General features: G+C 44.7%; 1 protein-coding gene across 2 annotated transcripts in view; it reads right to left on the bottom strand.

Annotated features, from left to right (window-relative positions):
• Positions 1 to 14,615, bottom strand: part of TCP11L2 (t-complex 11 like 2) — a 40,973-nt gene extending 26,358 nt beyond the window's left edge. The window contains exon 1 of one of the 2 annotated variants that reach the window (XM_063133425.1): positions 14,478 to 14,615. The gene's annotated coding sequence lies outside the window, so the exon portion shown is untranslated. The remainder of the gene's footprint in view (positions 1 to 14,477) is intronic. The other variant, XM_063133423.1, reaches the window with a different exon arrangement.
• Between the last annotated feature and the right edge of the window lie 1,117 nt (positions 14,616 to 15,732).

The raw sequence follows: 15,732 nt of genomic DNA, 5'->3' as shown, positions 1-15,732 counted from the left end.
CACGGACTTCAGCACTCTGACTTCAATTTCCTGGGAAGGAGGAAGCTCATTTACACTATGTTCAAGATGAGAGTCCACAATATTACCAGTCCAACAGATCCCTGCTTCCCCTCAGCTGTTTAGGGAAATCAGCTCTCTCCTCCATCTTAGATCCGCTCTCCGCCAGCCTGACTTCCTGCTACGCCACAGGTCTCACGCAGCCCCTCCCCTTGGCCTAGTAGAATGAAGGTTACCAATTCAACAGTTACAGAGTTGGGGAGGAACTTCAATCTCTTTATAATCAGAAGCACTGAGATGCAAGGGACATGTGGAAGGTAATTTAGACAGACCCCAAGCACATAACACTATAAAATTAATTTAATATGGATTGCCTGTGTTAGCAAATGTAACTCCATTTTAGAAAAATCTTGCTGTGTGACTTGGGAATGAACTCTGTTTCACCCAAACCCCCTGTGCTATGTAAGTTGTTTTTCAGAAACAGCAGTTGAGGAATCGGTTTGAACCAAACCCGGATGCCTGTTGACATTTAGTCAGAACCAGCACAATGTACACATTTTTAGAACAATGGTGGGAGAGAGGCATATGTAATGCTAACTATACCACGTATACATTTTTAGAATAATGGCAGGAAAAGAAGCATATGTGATGTTAACGGTATAAATAATTGTAATTTCTTGTATTCAGGGTCCGAATAGCTTTAGAGCTTTTCGCACCCAGCGCTGCAGCCTGAATAAATATATATATATATATATATATCCTCCAAACTTGATCTGTGCATTTCTATGGGATCCACCCTTAGGAAGAAAGAACCAGATATTTGTCTAACAAATTGGTGCCGTGACTCGGATTATCTTTCTAAGTTGGATCGCTGTCGGCCGTTCTGTCAAAGAGTGGGGCAACTAGGGTGTGGCCACAGGACTGAATTCAGTCCTTCCTCTTTGCCTCAAGACCACAGACTGACCGATGCCGATGTCCAATTAGGCAAGGATCTGAAAGTCTGACAAATTTAGACACAGACCGGAGGCTTTGGAAAGGCGTCTTAAGTTGGCAATTAGACGTAATTGCATATTGGTTCGCAATTAGAAATAGTTGCATTGTATTGTTTGGCAGTTAGACGTGACTGCAATATTGTCTTTGGAGTTCCCGGGAACAGGGGTAAGTGTAATTCTTTTCTTCAAATTGGAAGTTCAGACTTGTCTGAATTTCACTTGGGAAGACATGGGAGTTAAAGTCCCAGTCTGTAGAAGAAAGTTCCTTAACCCCACTTGGTTATATGTTGGGAAATTTCTCTGTCCTTTGTGGTGTTGTGCTAAAAATGTTTGTTGTGTTAAAAATGTTTGTTGCGTTAAAAATGTCTGTTGCGTTAAAATGTCTAAAGATGAATTGATTAAGTTTTGTGTTTGTGAATGGCCAATTTTTGGCACTGGATAGAGACCAGGGGGGTCTTTTGATGACATCACAGCCTGCCCCCTCTTGGCTTTTAAAAATGTAAAATGCAAAGGTGTAATATTATGTTAATACAGAAATGGTTTAAGGAGTTAAAGTCCCATGTTTTACCCCAGAGTGAAACCTTTGCACCCCCCCTTCTCAAGGAGGCAAAGATGATCCCTTTGATCATCCCCCTTTGAAACCTAACCCCAAGAATAAGGTTCGCGCTCCCAGCAGGGCATCGCCTGCAGTCAATAGAATTAAGACAAAAGAAGTTAAAGCCCCCCTTCCTCTGACTCTGATCAAGAGGAGGGAGCGTTTGCCCCGTCATGAGTAATGCCGCTCCGCTTGCGAACATATTTGCTTACTCTCTCTTCTTCACGTCAAATCTGCACAATTGGAAAAACCAGAACCCCTCATTTAGCGAAGACCCAGAGAAGTTGGCAAGTCTGTTCGAATTTATAGGAGTTGGCGGGGGGGGGGGGCTCAGCGGATGCCGCTGATTCAGCTCATGCCTCAGGCAGATCCCAGCAGGGGAACTGGCCAGGCAGAGAGAGCACCGCCTATTACAATTGTATAGTAGCCGGTTTAAGATAGATTGTTTCGTAAACCAGTGAATCTATCTAAAGTTTTTGAAATCAAACAGGAGAAAAACCGAGAGCCCTTCCGCTTTTTTTTTGGAATGGCTGACAAATACTTTTAAAATGTATTCTGGCATAGAATCATAGAATAACAGAGTTGGAAGGGGTCTACAAGGCCATCTAGTCCAACCCCCTGCTCAATGCAGGAATCCATGGATCCCTTGACATGGGTCCTTTGGATGATGCCAACCAAAGGGTAATAGTGAATCAGTTTAGATACAACACAGCCATATATATATATATATATTGCAGAAGATAGATGGAGTGTATGGGAAAGGAATTGGAGAACTTTTAGAAATTGCTCAAGCAGTATATGATCGAAGGGATGAGATAGATGAGAAGAACCAGGTGAGGCAACAGGCAAAATTTATTGCCCTAGCCTTAGAGGAGAAAGACAAAAAGAAAGTTAGAAATCAGGAGGAGGTTCAAGAAGGCAGGCAAGAAGGCAGCCCCTTGGCAAGAGTCAATGTGCGTTTTGAACAAGGACAATGAAAACAAGAATGCCATATTTTAAAGGCAAAATTGGAACATGAAAGTCCCAGAGGAGGGTCTGGACCAACACCAGTTCTTTATGAATCCCAATGAAGGGGATCCGGGTCGGGCTCCCCCATTCTTTAAACTGATTCAGCCAGCACCGACCCAGTGGTTAAGATTAAAGTGGGGGATAAGACCTTTACGCGCCCTCTACTGACCAAAGTTGGAAACACTCACTTGAAACATGCAGGACATCTGGGCTGAAAATGGGAAGAGAGATGAATAAAGCGTTTTTAAGACCTTAAATCAGCATTACAGGTGCCACCCGCATTAGCCTTACCCGATTACCGGAAGCCATATCGCCTGTACGTGCACGAAAAGAAAGGAGTGGCCTCAGGATTGCTGTGCCAGAAGCTGGGACCTTCATGGAGACCGGTAGGCTATTATTCTAAAGTCTTAGATCCTGTAGCTAAAGGTTGGCCTGCATGCTTGAGAGCTGTCACTGCCACCGCCCTCCTCGTCCAGGAAGCGGACAAGCTGACCATGGGAGGAGAGATGGAAGTTCTTGTGCCACATGGAGTGCCCCAGATCCTAGGATCAGGAGGAGGAGATAAGTATCTCAACCCTGCACGGCAGTCAAGGTATGAAATTGGATTATTGTTAACTGAACGATTGACTTTTAAGGCCATTGCCTCTTTAAATCCTGCAACATTGTTACCTGAAGGAACCTCAGAGGAGGGCCCCGAGCATGACTGTTTAGAGACTTTAAGTCTAGAATCCAAGTCTAGACCTGATTTAAATGATATTCCCCTTGAGCATCCTGATGTGACTTATTTTGTTGACGGCTCTAGTTTTGTAACTGAAGAGAAAAGACACACAGGAGCAGCTGTGGTAACCAGTGAAGAAATCATATGGCAAGAGAGATTACCTCCACATTTCTCTGCACAAGCCGCTGAATTGATTGCTTTAACGCGAGCCCTCGAGTTTGGAACAGGTAAACGCTTAAATGTATATACAGACTCTCGTTATGCTTTCTCTGTATTATATGCGCATGGTGCCTTATGGAAAGAAAGAGGTTTCATCACTGCCAATGGACAGCCTGTCGCGCATGGAGGTCTCATCAATGACCTGTTACAAGCCCTGATGCTTCCCCTTGAAGTGGCTGTGATGCATGTGCGAGCCCACGGACGTGCGCCCGAAGAAAAATTGAGAAAAGGAAATCAGAAGGCAGACCAGGCTGCTAAACAAGCTGCCCTGCAAGGAGAAGCAGGAATTTTCCTAGTTCAACCCTCCAAACCGTTACCACCTGTATATGAACCCTCAGATGACGCCCTGGCTCAAGAAACCAAAGCTCAAAAGAATGAGACTGGTTGGTGGATAACCCCTGAAGGACTTGCAGTACTGCCTCGATTGATCATGAGAAAAATCCTACAAGATCTTCATCAGAACCTGGGACATCCTGGAGCCAGCAGCATGGTGGAACACCTGCAAAGAACAACCATTAGAAAAGGGATGCACCAAGAAGCCCAAAGAATAGCCGCAACCTGCACCATCTGTCAGAAGACCAACATTCCCAGACGACCCCCTCCAGCGATGGGAGGAAGACCGTGGGCACACTACCCATTCCAGCGTCTACAAGTAGACTTCGCCGAAATGCCTTTTGCCAAAGGGTTTAAGTATTTGTTAGTTTTTGTTGATCAGGTCATGGGTTGGATGGAGGCCTTTCCTTGTCAGAATAACCAGGTTAAATCTGTAGTTCAAAAGTTAATGTCAGAAATTGTAACTTGCTTTTCTTTACCTGAAGTCATAGAAATCAGATCAAGGAAGCCATTTTACTTCTAAGATAGTGCAGGGGGTAGCTAAAAGAGCTAGGGATAGATTGGAAGCTCCACACTCCTTGGAGGCCACAGGCCTCAGGACAAGTGGAAAGAATGAATAGGAAGAACCCTTGAAAGAAACACTGAAGAAAATCCAGCTAGAAACCTCTCAAAATTGGGTAGATGCCTTGCCCCTAGCCTTAACGAAGCTTAGGAGAATGCCTCGCAAGGGTTTAAAGACATCACCTTTTGAATTGATGTTTGGGTTTCCACCGCGTGTGCTGACTGGGATAAGGGAAGAAGTTAAGTGGGAAATGGGAGACCAGATGTTATTTGGTCATATAACTGCCCTTCAGTCTGTTTTAACACAGCTCCACAAGTACGCCGCACCCTTCCAGCGATTGCCACTTGATGTCCCGATCCATCACTTCCAGACGGGAGATGAAGTGTTGTTGAAAAAGTGGAACCCAGATTCTGACGGCGTACGGTGGGAAGGACCTTATTCAGTAGGACTTGTAAGCCATTCAGCAGTTAAGTTAATTGGACTAAATAAATGGACTAAATAAATGGACTCATTGTTCTAGAATTAAAGCCTACAGGCCACCCCTGCCTCCTTCGAGCCTCGCATGCTCGAGGGACACGGGCAACCTTGAGGACAGCAACCCTCCCTCTCTGAACTCACCGGAAGCAGCTCAGAGCATAGGACAAGAATCCAACAAGGATCAAGACAAGCGTGTTAAGTATACTTGTATACCTCTTGGAGGCACCAAAGTTAAAATTGTGAAAAATTAGTAGATGGGTGGGCCTCCAAAGTGTGCACTATCATACAGCAGCTGAACCAGTCATTCAAAATTTTGTAAACCCACTGCCCCAAGGAGAACTGAACAACACTGTTGTGTGGACACAAGGAAAAGGGCCTCAGAAAAACCCCTACATCTTTCAGAGGTTAGGGACTGTAGAGCCCAAAATCTACTGGCCTTTGTGGTATAGGCGGCATCCAGAGAATTATCGGCCTTGGCCCTAAATTAAAATTAAGTGTGTAACCACTTTAAAAGTAAAGAGTCTCAATTAGATACTCCCATTTGTGTACACCACGATCGGCACCCATCAAAGTGTGCCATTTCCACGATAGGCCATGTCTACTTTTAAAAGATTCAGAAGCATGGCCTTGGTCCTGCTTGAATGCTTGATCCTAATCCAGACGGGACAAGGAAACTGGTTCAAAACACATGCTGAATATATGTTTAACCAACATGGACAAGATGCAATTTTGTTTTATGAACATCCTCTTACTGTAAGAGACTTTATCATGATACCTAGTTTAATTACTGATCCTGACATGGTTGTAGGAGCTCTGCAAGCCACGCTAGGGAATAAAGGAGCAGGTACTCTTTTTACTAAAGTAAGTAGCAGTGAATTCAGAGCAAACCCACACTGAAAGTTTAAAACCAATAAGTACACCAAAGGAATGTGTTTTTGTTGTTCACACTCAGGAAGTTAGAATAACAAGACCAAAGATTGGGGAAAATAGAAGCCATTCTATGAACGATTAAAGAATTATTCCTATTGTTCTGATAAATTTTGGTTGTGGGGACAGAGAAATACTTCCATGTCTATTAACTCCCCTAATCAAACAACCTTTTCTGATATATATCCTGAATACCCAATGTTTCAGGCGAAATATTCAGGAAAAGGAGGAAGTATTTGCTCTGGATGGCAAGCCAGAGACCCCAATTTATGGTTCTTTTATAAAGGATGGGCCACTAACTATCACCCTGGAAACTACCAATGTGTGGGCGTTGGGTATCTGACCATGCCAGTGCAAGTGGTAAAACTTGCTGGAATCAGAACTCGGAGAGAGACAGGGGGCTTAGGACAGCTAGTAGGACCCATAGGAAAGAATTGTAATGACATGGTGATTGTAAGAAAACAAATGTCTAAAACAGAACCATCAAGAGTAGCAGGTGGATTATTCTCTGGAATCCTAACATTAGGAGCATATCCTGGCATCATTGCACAGGAAAACCGCAAAAGTATATTAGGCTTGACCTGTCGCTTAGAGAAAACTATAAATGCTACTGCAAGAATGATTAGAGCAATGCAATCTGAAATAGAAGACCTTAGTCAAGAAGTTGGACAGCAGCGTTTTGTATTAGATTATATTTTGGCCAAACAAGGAGGATATTGTAAGATAGTTGGTAAAGGGTGTCGAGTCACCTTTCAAGATTTAAATAAAACTATTGAAAATGAACTTGAGAATCTCCAACATATGAATGGCCAAAATACAAGAGGGATCAGCGGACCAAATGATTGGTTTAACTGGCTTACCAGCTGGTTACCTGATTTAAGTTGGCTCAAGGGATTGATAATGATTATGTTAGCCGTATTGTTTGTTTGTCTAGTATTATCTTGTTGCTTTCCCTGTTTAATGGCTCTTATTCGCCACATGAAAAAAAAAGCTTGATGCAAAAACAAATGCTTGTAATGTATGAACAAATAGATGAAAGAATCAATGATAAACTGTGATTTATGATCTATAAAACGCTTTAGAGGAGGGAGAAATGTTAGCAAATGTAACTCCATTTTAGAAAAATCTTGCTGTGTGACTTGGGAATGAACTCTGTTTCACCCAAACCCCCTGTGCTATGTAAGTTGTTTTTCAGAAACAGCAGTTGAGGAATCGGTTTGAACCAAACCCGGATGCCTGTTGACATTTAGTCAGAACCAGCACAATGTACACATTTTTAGAACAATGGTGGGAGAGAGGCATATGTAATGCTAACTATACCACGTATACATTTTTAGAATAATGGCAGGAAAAGAAGCATATGTGATGTTAACGGTATAAATAATTGTAATTTCTTGTATTCAGGGTCCGAATAGCTTTAGAGCTTTTTGCACCCAGCGCTGCAGCCTGAATAAATATATATATATATCCTCCAAACTTGATCTGTGCATTTCTATGGGATCCACCCTTAGGAAGAAAGAACCAGATATTTGTCTAACACCTGTGACAGCAGTTCAAAGCAAAGAGGCTGTGTGGACTCGGTCCATACAGGCAGAGTTATGGAGAGCCACCCAATTCTAAGACTCCATGAATTCTACCCGACAATATAACTGGTGTTGCAGATGACATAACATAGCTGCTGATAGCTTGTGCTTACTTCCTCTGGGAGTGTTTTCACATTTCTGTTGAACAAGTGGAAAGTACAGCAGAAATCAGTTGAACTCTACCACTTTGTGGTAACTATCAAGAACTCAAGAAAGACACCTTTACTGGTCTTGCTTGGAACATCTTCCTTCTACTAAACTCAACAATCCAATGGCGACCAACATCAGAGACAAATTAGTAGATGTCAGGCACCGCTTTTTTTAACTTAAGAGATTCTTGTGCCCCTAGTTTTAACCGGGTTGGGGGCACACAGAGCAAAGAGAAAATGAGGGCATAATCTTATGCATATTTTGACAGAAAAAAGCCCTACAACTCCCAGCATTCCCCTGGCCTGCATGAATTACACCCTGAGGCTGCGCTACTCTTCAAGGCACAGCACAGCTCCACCATCTTCCCCTAAATAGCTCCATCAGTTCCTCCTGATCTTGCTCAGCCATAACTACTTCCTGGTCAGGTATAGACCACTTCCTGAACAAGGGTCTTTTTGACCTTGTGCTCAAGTTCCTACTCAGGGAATTCCCCAGTTCCCAATTCCCTCCCTCTTCCTTTGGAAAGATTACTTGGCTCTCGACCTGGCTTCTCCTGACCTTGCTGATTCGCCACAGTACTCATTGCCCAGATCATACCTCATACAGCATTGCAGATTCTGGCTTCCAATTGCCATTGCCACCTTTGTGTGACCCACTCCGTTTCAGTCTGCCCTTGTGAGACTTGTCATTTACATCCCAGCATTGCTATTAGGCTAGAATGATTGACAGCTACACGATTGGCTACTCTCTCTCTTTAATTAATGACTGCATTAACAATCAATGCTATGCAATCTGTTGAGGGTTGCATACCCGTGGCAGGCCAATGCTTACATGGGGCCAGAGCCAAACATCTCTCTCTCTCTGTGCTTCTAAGCCCTCTGGGCTGCCAAGGAAGGGACAGATTGCTCTTGCCAGGGGTCTAAACACTTGCAGAGGACACCACACCATTAAAATCAAGGTACACACACAGTCCTAGGGCTACAGGTCTCCCCCTCCTGCATTAGCCAATTGTTTGGACTTTTTATGGGCATCTAGGACATTTTAACCTACTGTTTATACCATCCAGGCCATATAGTTCAGTAAGATAGAGTTGTCTCCAGAAACTTGTAGGCCCAAACATCTGGAGGGCCCCAGGTTGGGGCAAAGCTGGTTCTGGATTTTGGAGGGCCCTTGGCTGGGCCGGCCCTACCATTAGGCAGAGTGAGGCAGCTGCCCCAGATGGCAGATGCTGGGAGGCGGCAGCAAAGTGTTGGAGAATATAGCTGTGGGCCGTGAAGCCTGCCCCCTGCCCCATGAGCTAGCCTGTTGCCTTTAGGTGTGGTGGAGGTTGCCACTCATTGCCAGAGCCGGGCAAATCTGGTAATAGGCCCGGACCAGCTGGGAAATGTAGGAGCCATTTCAAACTACTCATTAAATATTTTTTAAATCAGTTCTAAATACATATGAACTAGAAGGATTTATTAAGAAAAGGTAATGGCAAGCACTTTTATTCAAGATGTATATAAGACATGTCTTCACATTCAGAAATGCTTTACGTGCTTTTCTTTGGGCAAAATCATCAACAACAGAAAAATCAAGCAACTTTGCCTTGTCAATGGCAGGGGGTAGGCCCCCTCAAAATCATAGGCCCATGCCAACTGGCCCCACTGGCCCCACCCTGCCCAGCTCATTGCTAGTATCGAAGGAAGATTGAACTGCCAGTCCCATCAGCTTTTGTATATGCAATGGGAGGGGGGCATCTTGTCCTTTGCCTCAGGAAGCTCAATGTCTTGGGCCAACCCTGCCCCTTGGGCAAACCATCCTCAATGTGCCCCCTCCCTCAGTGAACCTACCGTCCCACCATCATTATGATCAGCTGCTACCCCTCATCCTCTTTCTCAACATTGCTACCACTTACCTGCTTGACAGGCAGAGAGCCAGGGAACAAGCAGCAGCACTGGTACCACCGCTGCAGCAAGAGGCAGGGGAACAATGCAGCTTGCAATGGTGAAGAGGAAGAACAACACCAAGATGGTCTTGTCAGTGGGGCACTGCTGGGGTGTGGGCCATCAGCTGATGCCTGACCATGCCTACCATTGAGGGCAGCCCTGCATTGGACAAGTCTGCCGTATACTTCTTTTCACATCTAAATCTATATCATCCAAAGCTGCTACAAGCTCCCCACCGGGGGGAAGTTCAGGTCCTTCGAGGGGAGGGTGTCTCTAGGTCGCCACTTATTTATTTATTTATTTATTGTTGTTGCATTTATATCCCGCTTTTTTCCTCCAAGGAACCCAAGGCAGCATACATAATAATCCTCCTCTCCATTTTAGCCTCACAACAACAACCCTGTGAGGTAGGTTGAGCTGAGAGTCTGTGACTGGCCCAAAGTCACCCAGTGGGTTTTCATGGCTGAGCAGATTCCCTCAAAACCTTGTCGCATTGCTCCTGCAAGGCATAAACTATAAATATAGATGGCAGAAGGGTGCACGGGCGGCCTGGCCAGAAAAACCACAGCGTCGGCAGCCATGTGGCTCATCAAGCCTGCCCCGCCTACCCTGGACTTGAGTCCACCCCCAGCAGGGCTTACTGACTTAATCCGAACTGAGGCCACCACTGCTGGACAAAGAAACATGGAGTTCTCAGAGCAACTATTTAAAAATCACAGCGTGAAAAAGTACCATTTCGGGAGTAAAAGCCTGAGTTAGCGGCTGCGTCATATAAACAATGCAGTACCACTGCACAGCCACGATGGGGTAAATAGGCTGTAGAGATACCCACCCCCCATATTAAGATGATGAAGAAACAGGAAGGGAGAAAGGTGCTAGTTGGTTGGTCTCGGCAAATGTAGGAGTAGTGCCTTTTTTTCACTCTTAAGAAAAAAAACTGTAAATGTAATGCTTGGGTCCTTGCTTGCTGCAGGCTTTCTACTTAGAATTTTATCTCCTTATGTTGAAAATGGAGGTTGCAATCTTATGCACACTTACATGGGAATAAATCCTATTTACTTAAACATGCATAGGATTGTGCTGGCTGTCATCAACAAACCGGAACACGTGGGCTGTGCAACAAGCATTACAGCATACAATCCCTCCTAAGAGGAGTGCTCCTGCTCAGGGTTCCAGCCAGCTAGCCATGCCCTCAAAACATGTCATTACCCCCCATACTGAGCATGCGGAGTCAACATTGAGCTATTTTGGAATAATGGTTTATGCCTTAGTTTTAAAGATGTATTTGTACTTCTGCAAAAAGTTAGGGTACCATGAGCATGCCAAAACCTCCCTCTTGTTTTTGAACATTTTGGCTCCATTTCTGTTGGCACTCACCACCTGAGTTCACTATTAGAGTGAATGATATTTAGGATACTGCCCCCACAGTTCTCAAGACTCTGCAGAGTTCTACCGCCAATCCTTTAACCCAGATGGGTTCCCCAGGAATAAGTAGGCCTGTACCATCCCATCTCCTGTCTTCTAAGTAGCTGTGTGACCGAGTAAGTATTATTATAGTTTGGGATTATCACATTGGCTACTTCAGTTTAGATCCATTAATAGCACATTCTGTCATCCCCTTGGCTCTTTGCTGAGCTAATCACAAATCTGCTTAAGAGACCTTTTACTGTTCTGCCATTGAAGTCACGGAGTAGGACTTCTCTAATGCACCAAGCTCCTTCCCGTTTTGATGTCTGTGTCTGAGCAGGGTGTTAGCATGAACTCTACCTTTTTCAGCTTATTTCTCTACAGATGGGTAAAATGAGGAGCATTTACTTCTCCAACACTAAAGCCTCTCCTCCACTTTATATTTCCATTCTAAAAACACAAATGCAAAATTACTTTAGATGACACACAACTTCATATATACTATTTGAAGAAACCTAGTCAGTGTGTGATGTCCTACAAGTGGAACCTGCAACAAAATGTTGTAGCTCAGAGCACTCCTGTTCAGGATTCCAAGCAGGCAGCCATGTCTTCTTCCACTATACATCATCCCATTCTTCCTACACACAAACAGGGCAGGTTCTACACTACTGCTTTAAAGCTCTTTAAAGCACTTTATAACAGTTTTGACAACTGTTGGGGTCCAGGACACATTCCATATACAGTTGTCAAAATTGTTATAAAGTGCTTTAAAGAGCTTTAAAGCAGTAGTGTAGATCAGGCCCAGCATTCTGTGCCCTCCACCCATGACATTCCCCCCCCCCCATTTTTTTTTCACTTCTAGAAACCTTGGGACTCCTCCAAGTCTGCTTTAACTCCTTCCGGCGCATGGGTGGCATATTTGACAATGGAAGAATCCAAGCTCAATCCAAACTCAGAAAATGAGTTAATTACAAGTACATAGGAGAAATCCCCCAAAATTTTAGGATGATGGGCACCTTCGGAATCTGAGAGACATGGGCACTCACAAAATGGCTGTCATAGGGTGCTTGGCTCACAAAATGGCTGCCATGGTGGGTGTAATCAGTGACAAAACACCCATTCGCCAGAAGTCAAACTGACAATACTAAAATAAAAATATCCCCAAGAACCTAAGTGCAAGGAAGGGGTAGGGGCTGAGCTCCAAGAATCAGAGCCACTGATTTGAACCCATAGTTATACTCCATCATACTTTTCACAGAAGGGAAGCTGATGACAACCAACCAACTTGGCCAATAAACTGGGCGCAAGCCAGAGTTGGGATCTAAGCCCCAAACATATCACATATTTCTCCTCCTGAAAGAGAGGAGAAATGTGTCAGTTGTGTGTCTCAGTCGCACAAGGTAATTAAAATTGTAAGCAATGAACCCCTCTCATTGTAATAAGAGGAAATAACATTGTTTACCACCACCATTCAGTGGAAAGCTACAATCCTAGCTGCAGTTACCTAGAAGCAAGCCTCACCAAATGCAGGAGGGGCTTACTTTCGAGTAAAGTGATGGGCTGCAGCCATGTGCCATTTTTATTTTTCTAAAACTTCCACTGGTTTCACATTGCAACACGGCTAAAAAAAAAATACGTAACATTTCTTTTTAAATATGAGTGGGGAAAAAATCTAACATTTCTTTTTAAAATCAGGAGGGGCAAGGAAGTGTCTGAGGGCACACCAATACCCATCGACACCATTTGGGGACCCCAGAAAGGACAGGATCAGAAAGAATGAACAACATTCTAGATTCTTTTATGACTTTGATCCAAAGTACAGCATCCTTGTAGCCAGCTAATGGCATGTAAATGAAACATCTTACTCGCCTTCCTACCTGCTCATCCAGAAAACTGTCAGTCTTGGTCTGCTCTCAACAGAAAGGAAATCACCCTAGGTTAAATCTTTGCAGTGGTGGTAGCAGAAAAGATACTGTGTATCAGGACGCAGTATTTTCTCTGAAAGAAAAAAGTAGGAAGAAAACCCATGCTGTCCATGGATCTTTGCTCTTTATCTCAATTCAGCCCAGATCTTCTGCTAGCCAAAGTCATAGCTTCTCATTTACTCATCAATATTGAAATGCAGGCAATGTTTGTAGATGCTTTTATTTATTATGCTTGCAACTGCAAGTCTAAAAACAAGGTCCTGCAAGTCTAAAAACAAGGTCATGCAAGTTTCCGTTTACACAGAAACAGTGTGGGTGGACGGGTGGACATATGTCATTGTAAACAGGCATGGGATTAGGCTAGGAGAAGATCCTTTCTTGGGGCTGGGGGTGCGCTGAACCACCATTGTGCCAACATCTTGCTCTCTGTCGGTTTTGTGAATTTAGTATGCTGAGATTATGTAACCCTAATTTTCAGCTGCCTCCGTTTGCCAGTGTGTGAAATAGGTTTTTTGCTCTTCTCATCTCTTTTGCTTTCAATCTTGGAAAAATAGACTCTGCTGCAAATGGGTTTCTATGTTATTATTCTGAAGAAATTTCTGGGAGGGGGAATTGGCAGGTTGAACTGTTTTGTAAAAGGCTTGCGTAGCAACGCTTGAGTAGCAAAATAGGCATCCTCGGCTCCTCCTCCAGTGACCCCCTTTCCGCCCCACCAGTCAGACTGGCTACCAGCCACCACTGGATAGGGCTGCAGAGTGGCTCGCCTTTTCCTTCCCTGTGAGCCCTCCAGGACTGAGACCTAGAAGTAGACTGGGACTAGCGACCCTATTGCAAACCACCAATCCGCTCCCCAACCCCGCGCTCCCACCGCACCTTCACTCTTTAGAGCAAAGGCTCCCTGGCTCCTCCTCTTCCTCCCATCTGTTTCAGTTATCCCCTCCCCCAGATGTATTTTTGGCAGTTAGTCTGAGGCACAAGCGCTTTGGCACTCTCTGACCAAAACAAAACAAAAGCAGCGTTTCCAAGGAAAGCCTTTAAACACACACACACACACTTCGCCTGTTAACGTCTGTAAAAATATATCTACACAGACGCCTTTTAGAAAACACCGCCGGCTCCTTAAATGTACAGCCCTAAAACAATCGGGGGAGGGGAGGAGGAGGAAAAGTGTGTTTGTGTGTGTCAGTTGCACAAGGCAATTAAAATGGTAAGCAATGAACCCCTCTCGTTGTAGTAAGAGGAAATCACATTGTTTACCATTCGGTGGAAAGCTACAATCCTAGCTGCAGTTACCTAGAAGCAAGCCTCGCTGATTACACGGGGGTGGGGGAGGGTTACTTTCGAGTAAAGATCCGTGGGATCGAGCTGTACATCGCGTTATACGGTTGCAAAAACAAACAAAGACTGTGTGAGAGTAATATACACACATTTCTCATTGTTGCAAAAAAAGAAGAAAAGTCACCTTGAGCCCTCAAAACACACCATGATAAAATAAGCTTTGCAGTAGCCCCCTACAAGGCAAAATTCCATCGGACTGGAAACTGGGGGGGGGGGAGAGATGCGGGGTTGAACCGGTTTACAGGTAGATGAATCCCCCTCCCGGGGGCTAACAGATGGAAAGACCTGCCCTCTCCTGTATAAATTCAATTCACTCACCCTAAGAGATTTCCCCATGCAGGGGAAGCTTTTCTTCCCCCCTCTTCCTTCCAGCCCCGCGCACCGAATGGGCTCCCCCGTCCGCCTTCCTTTGCTTTTGCTACTGCTCAGCTGTTCTCAACAGGGCTTTAACTCCCTCCTCCCCCATGTATTTATACACAGTCCTTGGTTGTCTATAAGCAGCTGCCTGGACGCTTCCATTTCCCCTGGGGAGAGGGGAGGGCAAGATCATCCCGTATGCGACAAAACTATGGCAACACGCGTAGGCGAAAAAGAATGGCCTTCCAGAGAAAAGCGACCATTTCAGCGGATTTCCAAGCAGGTGGGTCATATAGACCGGGGGGAAAAGAGAACAGTGGACCCCACGGAATGGGTCTCAAACCCTCCCTCTGGTGAAAATGCTACCTTCCCGGGAGAAGGGAGGGGACTGCGTGGTGTTTACGGAAGGGAGAGAAACGTCCTCAGTTCTCCTTGTCTGCCTTATGTTATGGGTTTCCTCCTCCCCCAATTTCTCGACTCTTGGGCTGCCGCCAACCGTGTAGCCAAAACGGATCTCGACCCTTATCTCCCCTCTCCTCAATCGACGGCCATTGCGGCTTTTAAAACGAACTCGATCAAGAAGTAGCTACTGTATGCATTTCTAAGCCCTTCGATTGTTTGATGTTTTTCCCAAAGTGGTAAATAGGTGCATGCTGGTTATGTATTACGAAGAGCCTTGCTGGATTAGACCAAGGGTCCATCTAGTCCAGCATTCTGTTCACACAGTGGCCAGCCAGCTGCCTGTGCGGACACCCGCTAGCAGGACACGAGCGCAACAGCACCTTACCTCCCATTTCCCCAGAAACTGGCGTACATAGGCATACTGCCTCTGACACTAGAGGTAATGTATAGCCATCAGGACTAGTAGCCATCGATCACCTTCTCGTCCAGGAATTCGCCCAACCTCCTTTTAAAGCCATCGTTTTGTGATAGTGAATTCCATAGTTTAATTGTGAAGAAGTGCTTCCTTTTATCTGTCCTGAATCTCCACCAATCAGCTTCATGAGAAAATGTCTCCCTATCCACACCATGCATAATTTTGTACATCTTTATCATGTCTTCTAATGTTTCTTTTTGGGGGGTGGGGACTGGGGGGCTTCAGTTGAATGTGAGAAGAATTCAACACAAGCTGAAACACAAAATTATATATTAAAACAATAAAGTGGGGGTGTTCTCCAACACGCACTAACTCAAAGCCAAGTTTTCTGCCAAACAA

This window comes from Elgaria multicarinata, chromosome 9, assembly GCF_023053635.1.
Source record: "Elgaria multicarinata webbii isolate HBS135686 ecotype San Diego chromosome 9, rElgMul1.1.pri, whole genome shotgun sequence".
Classification (NCBI taxonomy): domain Eukaryota; kingdom Metazoa; phylum Chordata; class Lepidosauria; order Squamata; family Anguidae; genus Elgaria; species Elgaria multicarinata.
This window is presented reverse-complemented; position numbering and strand designations above follow the sequence as displayed.